This window comes from Orycteropus afer, unplaced genomic scaffold (genome assembly GCF_000298275.1).
Source record: "Orycteropus afer afer isolate SDZICR_OR568_19922 unplaced genomic scaffold, OryAfe1.0 scaffold00024, whole genome shotgun sequence".
Lineage (NCBI taxonomy): Eukaryota > Metazoa > Chordata > Mammalia > Tubulidentata > Orycteropodidae > Orycteropus > Orycteropus afer.
The window spans coordinates 9,641,564-9,658,169 of record NW_006921611.1 but is presented as its reverse complement, the minus strand read 5'-3'; positions in this window follow the sequence as shown (position 1 = coordinate 9,658,169).

Sequence of the window (16,606 nt, the reverse complement as noted above, 5' to 3'; positions counted from 1 at the left end):
TTTTTTATCTTTTCTTCTTCACCTTGGCTTCTTTCTTTCCCCCCTACATCATCTAATGGAATGGACATAGTAACCCTCCACTAGTCAGCCGTGTAAGGAGCTCTGGTAGCATAGTGCCTAAGGCACTTCACTGCTAACCAGAAGGCTGGAGGTTCAAACCCACCAGCCACTCCTCGGAAGGAATATGGGTCAATCTACTTCCATAGTGATACTGCCTCGGAAACCCAAGGAGGGGTTGCTATGAGTTGGGTTATGACTCGACGGCACATAACAACAACAACAACAGTCAGCCACAGCTACTACACTGATCACCTCACCCAACAGACAAGTAACACCAATAGCTTCTGAACCACAAGATAAAGGACAGATGGTGGACAACACCTGCTCACCCCAACTGCAAGTTCTCTTCATGATGAATGGTGACCTGCACTCACATCACCACCAGTGATTCCAGCAATGCAGAGAAAGCTGGAGAATGACCCAGTATAACAGTTAACAACCAAAGAAGTACACATGCTCCACACTTCCAGACATAGTAAAACGTAAAACCAGGGTGAAACAAATCAGTACATAACTAACAAATAATGACAAACCAAAAGCAAACTCACTGCCATTGAGTTGTATCTGACACATAGTGACCCTGCCTTGGGTTTCTAAGGTGGCATCTCTATGAAAGTAGACTGTCCACCCTTCCTTCCAAGGAGTAGATGGTGGGTTTGAACCACCAGCCTTCTGGTTAGCAGTCAAATGCCTTAAGCACTACACCACCAGAGCTTACTTCAAAATATCTAGGAAAAAACAGACAACTTCAAATCAAACAAAAAAACAAGACAAGATATCCTGATCCAAGCTAAAGGGTTAGGAAATCACCCCAAGGAAAAATAAGCAATAGAACTATATGATAAGAAATTCAGGAGAATTAAGGAATTACTGAATTCCTTAGAGACTATGCCACCTGAGCTTATATATATATATATATATATACACATACACACACACAATTAAAACAAGTCCATGAGAGCCAAAATATGACCTTGATGATATCCTTCCTGAATTTAGAGACCATTTAAAGAATAGATTTGATACATTGAACACCAATGACTGAAAACCAGAGGAATTGTGGGATGGCATCAAGGACATAATTGATGAAGAAAGCAACAGGTTATTAAAAAGACAGAAAAGGAAGAAGAGACCAAAATTGATGTCAGAAGAGACTCTGAAACTTGCCCTTGAACAGAGCGTACCTAAAGCATATGGAAGAAATGACAAGATAAAAGAACTGAACAGAAGATTTCAAAGAGCAACTCGAGCAGATAGAGCCAATTACTATAACAAAATGTGCAAAGATCTGGAGTTAGATAACTAAAAGGGAAGAACACACTTGGCATTTCTCAAGCTGAAAGAACTGAAGAAAAAATTTAAGCCTTGAGTTGCAATATTGAAAAAAGTATATGGGGAAAATGCACAATGATGGAGAAAGCATCAAAATAAATGGAAAGAATATACAGAATCACTGTACCAAAAAGAATTGGTTGATGTTCATCCATTTCAGGAGCTGGTATATGATCAAGAACCAGTGGTATTGAAGGAAGAAGTTGAAGCTGCACTGAAGGAATTGGCAAAGAACAAGGCTCCAGGAATTGATGGGATACCCATTGAGATGTTTCAACAAATGGATACCCCACTGGTGGGACTCTCTCAACTATGCTAAGAGGTTTAGAAGACAACTATCTGGCCAACAAATTGGAAGAGATCCATATATGTACCCATTCCAAAGAAAGGTGATTCCACAGAATGTGGAAAATATTGAACAATATCATTAATATCACATGCAAGTAAAATCTTACTGAAGTTAATTCAAAATGGTTTCAGCACTATATTGACAGAGAGCTTCCAGAAATGCAAGCTGGATTCAGAAGAGGACATGGAACAAGGGATATCATTCTTGATGTCTGATGGATCTTAGCTGAAACCAAAGAATACCAGAAACATGTTTATTTCTGTTTCATTGACTATGCAAAAGCATTTGATTGTGTGAATCATAACAAATTGTGGATAACACTGAGAAGAATGTGCATTCCAGAACACTTGATTGTACTCATGAGGAATCTACATAGATCAGGAGCCGGTCATTCAAACAGAACAAGGGGATATTGCATGTTTCAAAATCAAGAAGGGAGTGTGTCAAGGTTGTATCCTTTCACCATACTTATTCAACTTGTATGCTGAGCAAATAATCTGAGAAACTGGATTATATGAAGAAGAATGTGACAACAGGATTGCAGGAAGCCTTGTTAACAACCTACAATATGAAGATGACACAATTTTGCTTGCTGAAAGTGAGGATGACCTGAAGCACTTACTTATGAAGATTAAAGGCTGAAGTCTGCAATATGGATTACACCTCAATATAAAGAAAACAAAAATCCTCACAACTGGTCCAATAAGTAGCTTCAAGGTGGAGGAGAAAAGATTGAAATTGTCAAGGATTTCATATTACTTGGCTCTATAATCAATGGAAGCAGCAGTCAAGACATCAGAGGAGATTTCGCATTGAGCAAATCTGCTGCAAAATACCTCTTTCAAGTGATGAAGAGGAGAGATGTCTCCTTGAAGACTAAGGTACACCTGACACACACCATGGTATTTTCAATTTTCTCATATGCATGTGAGAGGGACAATGCATAAGGAAGACTGACAAAAAGTTGATGCTTTTGAGTTGTGGTGATGGAGAAGAATGCTAAGAGTATCTTCTAAAAGAGCTAACAAATCTGTTCTGGAGGAAGTGCAGTTGGAATGCTCTTTGGAAGTGAAAATGGCCAGACTTTGTCTCATCTATTTTGGTCATGTTGTCAGAAGGAACCATTCCCTGGAGAAGGATATCATGCTTGGTAAAGTGGAAGATCAATGAAGAAGGGAAGGCCCTCAAAAAGATAGACAGATACAGTGGCTGCAATGAAGAACTCAGGTATAGCAAAGATTGTGAGTCTGGCACAGGACTGGCAGTGTTTTGTTTTGCTGTGCATGGAGTTGCTATGAGTTAGAGACAACTCAACAACACCTAACAACACAACAGTATGCGTGTGTGTGTGTATATATATGTGTGTGTGTGTGTGTGTGTATCTCCAAGAGCTCAGGAAAACCATAAACAGAAGCAACGAGAAGACAGAAAATACCCTGAAAGAATTCAGGAAAACCATTCAAGAAAAAAAAAATAACAAAATAAATACACAATTAGAAACCATACAAAAACCAAAACCAAAAACCAAACTCACTGCTGTTGAGTTGATTAGACTCATACCATCCCCTCCTTAGTTATGTGAGACAGTATGTCTATGGAAATAGATTGCCCAACCTTCCTTCCAAGTAGTGGCTGGTGGGTCTGAACTGCCAGCCTTCTGGTTAGCAGTCAAATGCCTTATGCACTGCACCACCCAGCTATTAGAAATCCAGAAGATGGACACTAAAATTATGGAGATAAATAACACAGTGAAAGGACAAAATAGTAGACTAGAACTGGCTGAAGAATGCATTTCCCCACTAGAACACAACTCCCTTGATGCCAGCCTGTATAACAAAAAATCAGGACAAAGGTTTAAGGGAAATAGAGAAAAACTAAGTGTTATATGGGATGACTTGAAAAGAAACAATATATGCCTGATTGGAATCCCAGAACAAGAGGAGGGAAAAAAAAAGCACTGAGAAAATTGTTGAAATTGTTGAAGACTTGCTAACAGAAAATTTCCCCCACATCATGAAAGAGGAAAGATACCATCTGAGAAGCTCAATGAACCCCATACAGGATAGATCCCAAGTGAAAATCATGAAGGCATATCATAATAAAACTTTCTAAAACAAAAGACAAAGAAAGAATCTAGGGAAGAGCTCAGGAAAAAGAAAATATCAACTACAATGGGAAATCAATAAGACTATGCTCTGATTTCTCAGTAGAAACTACACAGGAAAGAAGAAAATGGGATGGCATATACAAAATCTTAAAGGAAAAGAATTGCCAGGCAAGAATTACAAATCCAGCCAAATTGTCCCTCAGTTATGAGGGTGAAATCAAGACATTCCAAGACAAATAGAAATTAAGGGAAATTATGAAAACCAGACACCCTACAAGTAATGCTAAAGGGGAGTCCTTCCAATAGAAAGCCCACAACAGAGAACATAAAATTAAGACACTTGACATTACCACCTAGATGCCAAACCAGAAAAAGATTCTCAAAATAAGCTCACAAAAAAAGCACATAGAGAAATATGGGAGTCAATCTGCAGATGACACCAGCAACAAAGCAAATGGAAGGAATAAAAGTTTTAATTACAAAACTTCCAAATGGAGAGGAAGACAAGACAATGTTTTTATAGAAGAGACTTTTCCAAACTTGGGGAGATAAGAATTTATGTCAGGGTAGCCACAAAGAAAGTTAACAATCCTTCTAGTCAAACTAAGAAAGAAGAAAATCACAAGGGCTTTTTAAGCACAAACCAACTTATTGTTGAAGAAAAGAGAAAAAAACTTTCGATAACAAAATGAACTTGGCACGGAAAAATATTTGAAGCAAAGAAATCACCAACAACACAACAAAAGACACAATAGAACAACAATAGATTCATGCCTATCACTAATTATACTCAATGTGAATGGACTAAATGCACCAGTCAAGAGAAAGAGTGGCACAATGGATAAGAAGACCCATTGATATGTTGTCTACAAGAGACTGCCTTAGACACAGAAATAAAAATAAATTAAAAATCAAGGAATATGGAAAACTTTGAAGACCCCAAATACTACTTACCAAACTCCAATGTAAAACATTATTTTTGTGAACTATGTTATGCCAATTGACTAAGTTATTCCCCAAGACTATCGTCCCAAGCCTTTTGACCCAGTAAACCAATACTTTGAGTATTTGGATATGTCTAAGAAGCCTCTGTTACTGTGGCCTTGTGTGGTTCATTATATATGTGGATATATATATGCAGCACATCCAAATGTATGTATGTATGTGTATATATGCCTACAGATACAACTATACATGCATATACATTTGCTCACATATGCCTTCCTATACACATATATACCTCCATGTTTACCTATGTAACCACACATATATTTTTTGGATGTTTTTATTGTTACTGCAAAATTGTATATGTTACAAAATTTACCAAAATTGTTCCTTTTTCTTGTGTAAAAATTAAAAAATCAAGGGATGGAAAAAATATATCAAGTTAATGACAACGAAAAAACAGCATGAGTGACAATATTAATTTCTGTAAAATAGACTTCAAGATGAAAACCAGCATAAGGGACAGAGAAGGGCAATATATGATGTTAAAGGGGTCAATTGACCAAGACAACATTACCATAATATATCTATTCAATCCATGAAAACACTCCAAAATACATAAAGCAAATATTAACTGAATTGAAAGGAAAAATAGACAATTCTAAAATAGTAGTAGGAGATTTTAACACACCACTTTAAAGGAAGGACAGAACTAGAAAAAAACCTCAACAAAGATACAGAAGAACTCAACAATGCAATCAACCAACTCAACCTCATAGATATACAGAACACTTCTCCCAGCAAAAGTACAATACACATTCTTTCCCAGTGCACAAAGATCCTTCTCCAGAATAGACCATATGCTAGGCCACAAAACAAGCCTCAATAAATTTTAAAACATTGAAATACAAAAAACCATCTTAGAACACAATGCTATAAAATTAGAAATCAATAATAGGAAGACCAAGGGGGGAAAAAAATCAAATATGTGGAAAGTGAATCATACACTGCTCATGAACTACTGTGTAATAGAAGTAAAGTGTGAAATAATAATAATAATAAAAAAAAAAATTCTGGAAACAAATGAGAATGAAAACACAACTTGCCGAAACCTTTGGGACACCAAGAAAGCAGTACTCAGATGTCAATTTATAGCAATAAATGCACATATCAAAAAAGAAGAAAAAATAAAAATCAACACTCTAACTCAACAACTCCAGCAATTAGAAAAAGAGCAACAAAAGAAACCTACTGTATTCAGAAATAAGGAAATAATAAAGATCAGTGCAGAAATAAATGAAGCAGAAAACAAAACAAAACATAGAAAAAAATCAACAAGACAAGCTGGTTCTTCAAAAGATTAACAACATAGAGAAACTAGTGGCAAATTTAACAAAGGAAAAGAAAGAGAAGCTGGAAATAACACAAATAATAAACAAACAAGGTGACATCACAACAGAACAAACTGAAATAAAAGTTAATAACAGAATATTATGAAGAACTGTACTTCAATAGATTTGAGAACTTAGAAGAGATGGACAAATTTCTAGAAACACAAGACCTACTCTAACTAACCCAGTCTGAGATAGAATACTTGAACAGACCCATAATAAAAGAGGTAATTGATCACGTCATTAAAAAAATAATAATAAAACTCCTCACAAAGCAAAGTCCTGGCCCAGACAGCTTCACTGGAGAAATCTATCAGACATTCAGGGAAGAGCTAATACCTATACTACTCAAACCACTCCAATCCATAGAAAATGAAGGAATACTGCCAAATTAATTCCATGAAGCAAGCATAACACTGATACTAAAACCATGTAAAGACACCACTAAAAAGGAACACTATAGACCAATATCCCTTATGAATATAGATGCAAAAATCTTCAAAAAAATCTTAGCCAACAGAATCTGTGGTAGTTAAGGTTGTGTGTCAACTTGGCTGGGCCTGGTTGAGTGGCTGGGCAGCTGGTGGTAGTTATTCCCCATGATGAGACTGGCAATCAGCTCCATGGTGGGATCTACCAGGAGCAGTTGAGTAGCTGCTTTAGGGATGTAGTCTGCTTCCCATATATAAGAAGCAGCTTTGGGAATGGTCTCTAGTTTATGACATGCTTGAACTCTGCATGTAGCCAAGTCGTTGTTCAGCAAGCTGACATGCTCTACCAATCTTGGGACTTTTAATGGACTTGAATTAATGGCCTGGCATGTGGTTTGTGAATATTGGGACTGTGTCTTTTTACTTGTCAACCTTGAATTTTGTCAGCCTCAGCAGCTGGAAGCTGAGAGAAGAAAAGTTTCCAGGTTCAGTTGGCTGGGAACAAGAGGCAGAGTTGAAACCCAAGGTTGAGGAGCTTTCACTCAGACCCTAGAGCCTGGCACTTTGAGCTCAGACGTAAAGCCTCCAAACTGTAAGAAAATAAACTCCTGTTTCTTAAAGCCATACCATTTGTGGTATATTCCTATCAGAGTAGCACTAAGTAACCAAAACAGAATCCAACGACATATCAAGCGGAATTCATACCAGGTATGTAAGGATAGTTTGACGTCAGAAAAACAATCAATATAATCAATATAATCCATCAAATAAATAAAACAATATAAAAGAACAGTATGATCATATCAATTCATGCAAAAAATGCATTTGATAAACTACAAGACCCATTCCTGATAAAAACTCTCAGCAAAATAGGAAAAGAAGGAAAAATCCTCAACATAATAAAGGGCTTATAAGCAAAACCAACAGCCCACATTATTGTCAATGAAGACTCAAAGCATTCCCCTCATGAATGGGAACCAGACAAGTGTGCCCTCTATCATGGCTTCTATTTAACATTGTATTGGAAGTCCTAACCAGGGCAATATGACAAGAAAGAGAAATAAAATGTATCCAAATCAGCAAAGAAGAAATAAAATTATCTCTGTCCTCAGATGACATGATCCTATGCATGTTGTTGTTGTTGTTGTTGTTGTTATGTGCCTTCGAGTCAGACCCAACTCATAGTGACCCCTTCTTGGGTTGCTGAGGCAGTATCACTATGGAATAGATTGCTCAACCTTCCTTCTGAGGAGTGGCTGGTAGGTTTGACCCACCAGCCTTCTGGTTAGCAGTCAATTACCTTAAGCACTATGCTACCAGAGCTCCTATCCTATACATAGAAAACCCAAAAGACTCAGCAAAAAAAGTACTGAAACTAATACAAATATTCACCAAAGTGTCAGCATACAAGGTCAACATACATTAATCAGTTGGATTCTTCTACATCAACAGAGAGACTTCTGAAAAGAAAATAAGGAAAACAATACAATTTACAATAGCTACCCAAAAGATAAAATTCTTAGGAATAAATCTGACCAGGGAAACAAAAGACCTACACAAAGAAAATGACAAAACACTACTATAAGAAACTACAAGAAATATACATAAACAGAAGAACATGCTATGTTCAAGCATAGGAAGACTGAATATTGTGAAAATGTCAACAATACTCAAAGCAATCCATATATTCAATGCAATCCCAATCCAGATTCCATTGTTGTTGTTGTTGTTGTTTGCCGTCGAGTTGGCCCCAACTCATAGCGACCCCTCCTTGGGTTTCCAAGGCAGTATCACTACGGAAGTAGGATTGCCCAAGCTTCCTTCCAAGGAGTGGCTGGTGGGTCAGCATTCTTTAATAACATGGAAAAAGCAATCACTAACTTCATTTGGAAAGGAAAGAGACCTCAGATAAGCAAAGCACTGCTGAAGAAGAAAAAACAAAGTAAGTGGCCTCACACACTTGGATCTCAAAACCTACTATACAGCCACAGTAGTCAAAACAATGTGGTATTGGTACAATGATAGACAAATAGACCAACGGAACAGAATTGAAAACCTAGAAATAGATTCATCCATCTGTGGACAGCTGATATTTGACAAAGGGCCAAAATCCATCAAATGGGAGAGAAAGAGCCTCTTTAACAAATGGTGCTGGCAAAATTGGATATCCATTTGCAGAGAAATGAAACAAGATTCATACCTCACCCTACACACAAAAACTAACTCAGGATGGATCAAAAACTTAAATGTAAAACCCAAAACTATAAAGTTCATCAAAGATAAAACAGGGGCAAATCTAGGAGCCCTAATTTATGGCATAATTATGCTATCAAGCATAACCCAAAATACACAAGCAGCAGAAGAGAAGCTAGATGACTGGGATCTTTTAAAAATTAGATTCTTATGTGCATTGAAAGACTTCTCCAAAAGTGAACCTACAGAATGGGAAAAAATATTTGGCTGTGACATATCTGACAAGGGACTTATTTCTAAAATTTATATAAAACTTCAATACCTTAACACCAAAGAGACAAACAATCTAATTAAGAAATGGGAAAGGACATGAACAGATGCTTCACTAAAGAAGACACACAGGTGGTCAACAAACACATGAGGAAATTCTCACAATCATTAGCTATTGTTGTTGTTGTTGTTGTTATGTGCTGTTGAGTCAGACCCTACTCATAGTGACCCCTCCTTAGATTTCCAAGGAGGTATCACTACAGAAGTAGATTGCCCAACCTTCCTTCAGAGGAGTGGCTGGTGGGTTTGAACCACCAGCCTTCTTGTTAGCAGTCAAGTGCCTTAAGCATTAAGCTACCAGAGATCCCCAGTAGCTATTAGATAGATGCAAATCAAAACAAAATTGAGGTATCACCTCACCCCAGCAATAATAGTGAAGTTCAACAAGACAGAAAATAAACAAATTCTGGCCCAGGTATGGAGTGGTTGGAAATCTCATTCACTGCTGGTGGAACTGTAAAATGGTACACGCCCTGTGGAAAATGTTATGGTATTTCCTTAAAAAATTGAAAACAGAAATATCATTTGATCCAGCAATTCCATTACTAGGAATATATCCTAAAGAGGTGAGAACCAAGACACACAGACATGTGCATACCCACATCCATCACAGCACAATTCACTGTAGCAAAGAGATTGAAACAACCTAAATGCTCATCAACAGATGAATGGATAACCAAACTATGATACATACACATAATGGAATACTATGCAACATTAAAGAATAATGAAGAATAAACGAATCATCACACAATGTGGCTGAACTTGGAAGACATTATGCTGAGTGAAATCAGTCATTCACAGAAGAACAAATATTGTATGAGTCCATTATTGTGAAAAGTTAAGGAAAGGTTTATGCAGGGAAGGAAATTCACTTTGTTGGTTACAAGGGAAGGGAAAGAAAGGGAGGGAAAATTTCAGACTAGTTGGGGGTCACAGGTTGATTTGAGTGAGGGAAAGGAAAAGTCTGTGACCAGCACTGTGACAATGGGGAAAGGGAAGACACAGAAATATGCACAAAATATATAGACAACAGAGGCAAATACGGTTACATAAATGATATTGCATTATCAATGGCACAAAACACTAGGCTATGGGTAAATGCATAGACAAGTGAGGAGATGAGGAGGGAGTAGGCGAACAAGAATATACCCAAGACCAAGGATAGATTTGGCTGAAGATAGTCTTACATATCTACTTGTGCTCCAAAATTACCCACGTACATTATAGAAGTAACAGTGGCCAAAGTTGGTAGCTTCTCAGAGACAACCAAACACCTTGAGGGAGAGAATCACCAGGCCTGTCGTCTTGGGAGCATAGTCTGGGGGGATATCATGTTCAATTGGCACAATGCAGTACATAAAAATCTTGTTCTGTATATATCCTACTTTGGTGAGTAGCAACTGGCATCTCAAAAGCTTTCGAACAGCCATCTAAGATATGACTATTGGTCTCTCCTCTTCTGGAGCAAAAAAAGAGTGAAGAAAATTAGCCATTCAGAAACAATTAGTCCAAATATAGGATGGATTGCAAGGACCTCAGCCTTTGTGACCCTGAGACGAGAAGAACTAGATGGTGCCCAGTTACCAATGCCAACCACTTGGGAAGGGATCAAAATTGGAGATCCTGGATAGAGTTGTTGTTGTTGTTGTTGCTGTTATGTGCCGTCGAGTCAAACCCGACTCATAGTGACCCCTGCCTGGGTTTCCGAGGCAGTATCACTATGGAAGTAGGATTGCCCAACCTTCCTTCCGAGGAGTGGCTGGTGGGTTTGAGCCACCAGCCGTCTGGTTAGCAGACAAGTATCTTAGTCACTATACTACCAGAGCTCCCTGGATAGAGTAGGGGGAAAAAATATGGAACAAAATTCAAAAGCACTAAAATGACCACAATTGCTGGTTGTATAGAGACTGGTGGAACCCCCAAGACTATAGCTCTGGTTTATCCTTTGGGACTTACTTCTGTTTATTGGCTCTCAGGCCAAGAGTAAAAGACCTACAAGCAAAACACCTACGCCAGGGAGATACACCCACCTACCCTAGGGAGATGCACCTCTTAGGTCAATCAGTCATGAGACATCACAGGGGCAGCAGTCACATAGAGGGAAAGCTGGCCAGACAGGAATGCATCAATAAGAAGGGTGTTGGGAAGAGGTAGTCACAGGAAGCAGAAGGGAGGGGAGTTTTTTATGGTTGGAGATTGTAATTGGGGCTGTGAAATCAAATGTGCATGAACTGTTGAGAGTAAAACAAGTCCACTTTATAAATTTGCACCCAAATCACTATAAAAAAATGATAATAAATTTTAACAAATTAAAAAAAAAGAAGAAGAAAGTAAGGAAGTGTTAAACAAACAAACACCACACACAATGTTGGGAGTATGCCAAAGGGATAGAAGCCACAACTAAAAGACCTTCCATTGGCCAAAGCTAGAACAGTTCAGGCATAATTTTAAGCAGCATTGGATTATACCTGAGGATTTAATATAAATATCCATGTGTCGACTCGATGGCACATAATAACAACAACAACAAGCAGGAAAAATAGACAAATCTCGTAGGTGAGGAAATTCCAAATAATTTATGTAGAAAAAAATAGCCTGCAGAGGTAGATTATAAATCCCTACTTCTTAAGTGTGAGCTGTACCTAGTGACTTCTTTTCATGTTGTACATTATGGAAAGGGGTTGTGGAGACTAATACAGTGGAAAAACATGACAAATACTTCCTCCACAAGGAATTAAGATTCACATCAACAGTGATAGCTTTGGTTAATAGTTAAGTATCCTTAGGAATGATGTGATAAGAAAGGCATTTCATCTTTGTGGTCTTCCTGCAAAAAAAAAAAAAAAAAAAACCTCAAAGGACCTAAGAATAGGTCCCATTTGCCAAGGACAGTGGGGACATACGAAAGGCTGACAATGAAAAATGAGACAGGTGGTGAATATATAAGTGCTGCCAACTAGCAAATAAAGGAGCACAGTAACATGCTTACATAGATAACATCCAAAAAAATGAAGAAAAAGAAAATTATGGGTAAGTCACTCAAACATATAATCACCAATTAAATATAAACACAAAAATGTCACAATACCTTGGAGAAAACAGAGCATCACAGTCCACACAAGGAAACAAGATAAAGCAGGAGAAACAAGGACCAGGATATAGACCCAAAACACATCCTTGAGGAAGAAGCAGCATTGGAACTCCCTGATAAGGAATTCAAAAGAATTATATTTAGGTACCTTCAAGGGATTGAGAGGCAGATCAAGGAAAAAAACACTGACAAAATTGAGGGAAAAAAAAACAAAAAACCCTAGAACAAATTTGAAGGACAATACAAGAACACAATGGAAAAATAAATGAAAAATTAGAAATGAAACAAAATCTACAGATAGAAATCCAGAAAATTAATACCAAATTTACTGAACTAGATAGCACATTAAATAGGCAAAGGAGTAGAATTGAATCAATGGAAGGCAGAATTAGTGAGATTGAAGGCAAATGTCTCAATATGTCTTTGGAAAGGGATCAATCAGAAAAAAAGATCAAAACAAAATGAAGGAAGCCTAAGGATCATGTGGGATCCCATCAAAAGGAATAATTCCATGTAATTGGAATTCCAGAACAGGAGGAAACAAATAAAACTGCAGGAAAAAATGTCAAAGATTTGTTGGATGAGAATTTCTCTGGTATGATGAAAGATGAGAATATAGCCATTCAAGAAGTCCAATGAACCCCAAACAGGAGAGACCCCAAAAGAAAATCACCAAGACATATCATCATCAAACTCACTAAAACCAAAGACAAAGAAAGAATGCAGAAAGCAGCATGGGAAAAAATGAAAAGTTACCTACAAGGGCCGACCAATAAGACTAAGCTCAGATTTCTTGGCAGAAACCAGGCAGGCAAGAAGATAATGGGATGGTATATATAAAATGCTGAAAGAGAAAATTTTCCAACCAAGAATTATATGCCCAGGAAAATTGTTCCTCAAATATGATGGTGAAATTAAGACATTTCCAGATAAGCAGAAATTAAGGGAATTTATTAAAACCAGACCAACCTTACAAGAGATACTAAAGGGAGTCCTTTGGACAGAGAAGCAACAATAGCCAACAACAACCGGCCATTAACACACATGATGACATAACCCGGAAACCAACCCAGCTATGGAAGTATCCAAAGTAAATAAGCCTACAAGAATGTAAACAGGGAACCAGAGACATGAATTGACAAATGAGGACAACTAACCAAAAAGAGGGGAAAAACTGTAATTACAGAACTTCTAAATGGTGAGGAAGTCAAGAGAGTTGCAAGATAGAATGGACTATTCTAAACGTGGGGAGAAAATTATAAATTACATGGAAACCTCAAAGAAAAGTGATAAACTTTCACATCAAAATAAGAAAGAAGGCCTGCTGAAATATTTAGTCAGTACTAAAACAATAACAGTGAAGGAAGTTAACATGATTCATAAAACAAACTCACCACAGAAAATTATATGGAACAAAGAAATCAGAGACATCATGAAAAAGCATGTAACAAAATGACAGCAACAAATTCATACTAGTCAATAATTATATATCTGACAAGGGGCTTATCTCTGAAATTTATAGAAAACTCTAACATCTCAACAACAAAAAGATTAACAATTCAATTAAAAAATGGGCAGAAGACATAAATAGATACTTCACCAAAGAGGATATTCAGGGGGCCACCAAATACATGAAGAAATGCTCATGATCATTAGCCATCAGAGAGATGCATATCAAAACAGCAACGAGATACCATCTCACCCCAGGACTAATGGCAAAGCTCAACAAGACAGAAAATAACAAATGCTGGTGAGGATGTGGAGAGATTGGGACTCTCATACACTCCTGGTGGGACTGTCAAATGATTCAACCACTGTAAAAACAGTTCAGCAATTTCTTAAAAAGTTGGAATTAGAACTACCATTTGACCCAGCAATCCCATTACTAGGTATATATCCTACAGAAATGGAGCCAGCACAAGAACAGACAAATGCATACCCATGTTCATCGCAACACTATTTACAATAGCCAAAAGATGGAAGCAACCTAGGTGTCCATCAATAGAAGAGTGGATAATCAAACTATGGTACATACACACAATGGAATACTATGCAACACTAAAGAATAATGTACTCACAACAACTCAACTCATTGCCATTGAGTTGGATCCAACTCACAGCTACCCCTCCTTGGGTTTCTGAGGCAGTATCACTACAGAAGTAGATTGTCCAATCTTCCTTCTGAGGAGTGCCCGGTGGTTTTGAACCACCAGCCTTCTGGTTAGCAGTCAGATGTCTTAGGCACTATGCCACCAGATCTCCCAAAGAAAAATGTAGAATCTCCAAAACACCACATAACATGGATGCACTTGGAGGACATTATGCTGAGTGAAATAAGTTAATCACAGGAGGACAAATATAGTATTAGTTCATTATTGTAAAAAGTCGAGAGGTTTATAGATGGAAGGAAACATTCTTTGTTTCCATGAGGGGAGGACACTGCAAAAAAAAAAAAATGCATTAACCCATGTCATTTTCATTTTGTATATTTTATTGTACATAAAATATATTTCAATAAAATGTATTTTAAAGAAAAATCCATAACCCCAATCAAATAATGAGAAAATCATCAATCAAATCCCAGTAGGGGGACATTCTTAAAAACACCCGACTGTTACTTCTCAAATTGTCAGTCATCGAAAATAAGGAAAGTCTGAGAAACTGTCACAGCTGAGAAACTGTCACAGCTAAGAAATGATGACCAAATGGAACACAGGATCTTGGATGGGATTCTAGTACAGAAAAGAACATTAGTTAAAAACTAAGAAAACCTGAATAAAACTAAAAACTTTAATAAAACATTTCTCAATATTGGTCTATAAATTGTGGCAAAGATACCATGTTAATTTAAGATCTTAATAATAGGGGAAACCAATGTGGAGTATACGGTAACACTCTGTACTAATTTCACAATAATTCTGTAAATATCAAACTATTCTGAAGTTGAAAAAAAACTTATTAAAAATTGTTTCTCTATGCCTCTATTAGCAAAACTTAACAAAGGAACATCACTATATGCACAAATGCCTTATTGACTCAGCCTTCTCCATGGCTATGCTTATGAGTATAAATTAAACCTATACATATGGCTACTCATAAAGGGCAGCATTAAAATCCTGCCAAGTCTGGTGATTAATAGCCTGGATCCTGCCATGGTAAAGCTGTTCCAAGCATTTAGAAAAGCATTTTACTTATCTGCCCACTCTCTCCTTCATTAAAATTAATTTATGGATTATGAAGTTCAGTGTAGTGAAATCTTGAAAACAACAACAAATTGTTCCACAAAAATGAGATGGCATGGGGGCTGAGGCCCACGTTTCTCAGAAACAAAGGAGAAATACAATTATTGAAAGGAAATAACAGCATCATATTGTTGAGATGGGCCCAGAACCTAATAACTACACCTAACTTTGTCCCCATCCCTTTCTACTTAGTGCAGTCCCATAGAGCCATTATGAAGAATTTACTGTAAGTGCTCCATGATTACTAGTTTTCAAACTGCCGAAACTTTGTGAAACAATTAAAAATGTAATTTCAAATAGAAAGGGTAAAGTGGAAACACATTCCAACATTATTCATATATTGAAAAGACGTTAAAAATTTTCCACTTTTACTATTTAAAATAAACCCCCCAAAATATGCTTTACGCCACTTTTTTGGGTTTTTTTGGATGCAATTCTTTGAGCAGTCATTTTGAAGACAATCTTTATATCACTTAGGCAACATATCTATCCTTGAGGGCAGAAAAAATAAGTCTTGAAATCTGATCACTGGGAGTTAAGGTCATTGACAATGTCCCATAAATAGAATAAGGTAGAGAAGATATTTTAAGCAAGGTTCATGGAGTTTTAAGGCTTTCTTCTAATCAGGAAGAAGGACAAGGCCATCCACTTCTGAAAAAACTGGCCATTGAAAACCTTATGAATAGCAGTGAACAATGGGTAACAAATGTACCCAAAGCGGTAACAATGGGCTGAAGCATAGCAAAGATTGTGAGGCTGGTGCAAGCCCTGGCAGTGTTTTGGTTCTGTTGCACATGGGGTCACTGTACGATTTGGAGCTGACTCGATGGGATCTAACAACAACAATTTCTAACTCTAGGTCAACTTGCTATAAAATCAGGTTCCTGAAAATTAATTATATTTAATGCCTAATTTACTAAATTGCTCAAGATGTTTTTAACATTTTTTATTTCATTTACAACTCCTGCTCCTACTTTCTTCCACTTACAGCAGCTCTGTGATCTAGCCATTGTTTTTAATGGAAATAAAGTTGGATTTTCCCTGAAACACAGTACAGGAGGAGGAGTGGCATATTACATTAGGCCTGGTGAGTGGGTAGCAAGGAGCTGTGGTGACATAGTGGTTAACACAT